Genomic DNA, 3286 nt, shown 5'->3' with positions numbered 1-3286 from the left:
AACAGCTTTGACGCTAAGCGAGCCCCGAGGCTCGGGTCCGCCTTCTGGAACTTTGTGGGTCTTAGAACCGTCGCCCGTTCATAGACTTTGGGAAGGCCCCGAAAGCCGGTCTCCGGCTGCCAGTGTGCCCAGAAATCAGACCCACCCACCATGTACCTCCTTCCAAACACAGATCCACACCCCGTTCTCTCCCCAAACCCCTCCCCCGCCCATTGTTTCTTGGCTTTGTTGCTCTATGCGAGCGTTTAAGACTTCAGGTTCTGAAAGCAAGAACCATATACTCCATTTCATTTTGTTTCTTTTTTCTCTCCATTGCCCTTTATGAACTGTTATAAATTGTAACACAGTTGTCCCCCCAGAGAAAGCGCTGTCGTGTCTACTCCTTGTTCTTCCTTCCGTCTGTCCCTCGGGGCTCAGCACAGACTGTCCGTTCTCTTGGAAACAGTCCCTGTCCCCCGGCGGAGAGGTGGACTCCCCCAGCCCCTGAACGTGTCTGGGGCTGTTTGCTGAGTGTGGCACCTTCCCTTCTGGGCTCCTGACTGCTCACACCTGCATCTCCCTGGCTGTGGGTCCCGGGGAGCAGGGACGGCTCCCACCGTGTTGGTTTGCAAGGCTCCAGAGACAAGCACGGGGCCAGGTCACCAAGTCCTGTTGGAGTCACGGACTCCCTTTGCGGCCGCTTCTTCTTCTGGAAGTTCCGGGAGGGATACGGTAACAGAGCCTACCATGAATGAAAAACAGAGGTCCACCAGGAGGCCAGAGATGCGTTATGAATGGTGACCACTTGGCCATTTTGTGTACTTTTTTGCTTAGGCCGCTGCCGGCCTTGTCCCTTGCCATATGCCTGGAAAGCTCACGCCGATGAGGCCGCGGCCCAGACCGGCCTGGCCTGGGGAGGGGTTTGTCTTCCAAGCCTCTCGCTCCAGATGCTGCCCAGGGGCCACTAACGTCTCTGTTCCTTTATTACTCCAGTTGGGCAATTAGGTTCAGATAATTAACTTCTGGTGTTTCTTAAACCTGTCAGACGAGGGATCACGTGAGCAAAGGGAGGATGCCCTCCCTGGCCTGGCGTATTCGGAAACCGCTCCTGCTGGCCGACGGCCGGTGCTCTGGAGCAGCAGTCCTGGCTGCTGAGTCACATATAAGGCTTCTACGGGTGTGGTACTTCCAGCTGGCGCCCATCCTTGCCAGTCCTCTGTGGGGGGACGTCCGTCCTCTGGGGCGAGTCCTGGTGAGAGCTCGGGTGGCACCAACACCCGGCGTGTCCTGCCCGCGTCCGCTCCCTGCAGCTCGTCCCCGTTCCTCTCGTCAACTTCTCTTCCGTTCGCTGCTCACCTGGAGTCCTCCAGGGTCAGAGGCTAAAACGGACATGCGCCGTCCAGCGGGGCACGGGAACGGATGACACAGGAAGGACGTCCCGGTCGCCCTCATTCACGTGACCTGCTCTGAGCAGGCTGGGGGAGACCTGAGCCAGCTGTCCTGGCTTTCTTCATCACCATCGCATACGTCCACAGGGGACTGCCACCTCCCACGGTGGGGGGGGGTAGTTAGGACTGTCAACAGGTGAGTCACCCCCGTCCCCCTCGAGTACTCAAAGGGACTTGAAACTCTATTCTGGCTCCAGTGGGAGGCAGAGTAGCGGCCCCCAAAGTTATCTGCACCCTAATTCTTGGCATCTGTGAATGTTACCTATCCTCAAGCGGAGGGTTTTGCATATGTGACCGAAGTTCCATGTCTTGAGATGGGAAATGAGCCTGGATAACCGGGGAGAGCCCAAGTCACACGGGAAGTAGGAGCGTCTAAGGTGCGACCACAGAAGCGGAGGTCAGAGCGACATGTGTCACATGAGCCAGGGATCGGGCCCAGCCTCTAGAAGCTGCAAAAGGCAGGAAAGCAGATTGTCCCCGAGATCTTCCAGAAGGAACCCAGTCCCGCCGATACCTTGATTTTGGACCAGTGAGAGCCACACTGGAATTCCGACGTCCAGAACCACAAGCTGGTTAAGGCACAGAGTCTGCGGTGTGTTGTTACAGCAGTGATGGGAACCTGACACGGCCGCCTTGGGAGCGTGCAGTTCTCCGCCGGCAGGACAGCCGACGGGCACCTGCCCCAGGCTAGTGGCGGTCCCCTTCGTCCCTACTCTCGGGCACTGACCAACAAGGGAGTAGTGAGTTAACATGGTGGGCGTTCCTGTTGCCACTGGTCTCTGAAAAGCCCAAGGAGGACTCTTGGGCTCTGCAGCCAACGTTAACCCAAGTCAGTGTTCCCGGTGCTGTGTGCTCTGTCTCGGGCCGCCCAGACCCTTCCTCTGTGCTCTGCTCCCTTTGCCCCCGGGCACGTCTGTGCATTCCAGCACTTTCCTTAGCTGCGTCTGCCCTCACCCCCCGCGACGCCACGGAACGTGGGCTCTGGGTGATTCCGACTCGGGTCTCTTTCCCGCTCGCAGCTGTAGCTCCTGTGGGAAAGGGGGAAATGTCCGCATCTTCGAGGAACTGTGGGCCACATCCGAGCGTCAGCTTCTCTTCACTGTGGCACCAGCCCCTGGAAGGCGGTCTTTCTTGCTCTCCGGTCGGGAAACTCTGTAGACCTTCTGCATGATGCTCCCTTCCAGCCTGTTTCCTCCAAGGCTGGTTCCCTGGCATCCCATTCCCCCAGCCCTAGTAGAGTCCAGACCACTGCCCACCACCCCCCTCTACCTTACAACAAGGCCACCATTCGGTTTCCCCTGCCACGCGCTACGCCTGCGCCATGATTAGCTACGGAGCGGATGCATCAGGCAAGCCCGAGCCCAAGAAAAGCCACATCATTCATTTTAACAGAAAATTTACTATGAAGAATTGCTCATTAGTTACCGAAGAACTGGAAAGGCCAAAATAAAATACGCGTGTCTTAAGAAGTAGCAGCTACCATGCCTAAGGCTAGGGGGCAGAGGAAAGAGGTGGAAATTATCTCTGAGTTAAAGCAGATTCCTGTGAAGGGGCCGTTGCCTGGCTGGGGCCAGAGTCTCTGAACTTGGAGGACGGTCTGTGATGCTGGGACCCAGACTTCGGGGGAGAGGACACTGGCCAGTTGGTGTTGGCATCACAGAGGGTGTGGAATTGGCAAAGGTTGGACAAACGGTCCGGCGAATCCAGCCGCTTCTCCAGGACGAGGAGGGATCCGGGAAGGAATAGGAATGAATGCATACTTTCTCTGAGGATTGTCAGATGTAGCAGATAAAATCACAGAACGCCCAAATTGAAATTGCAGATCAACGACAAATAATTTTCTTAGATGATCTCATGCA

This window comes from Mustela putorius, unplaced genomic scaffold, assembly GCF_011764305.1.
Source record: "Mustela putorius furo isolate JIRA1106 unplaced genomic scaffold, ASM1176430v1.1 tig00003875_pilon_pilon_pilon, whole genome shotgun sequence".
In the NCBI taxonomy this organism is placed as follows: Eukaryota; Metazoa; Chordata; class Mammalia; order Carnivora; family Mustelidae; genus Mustela; species Mustela putorius.
Note: the sequence above shows the minus strand (reverse complement) of the source record.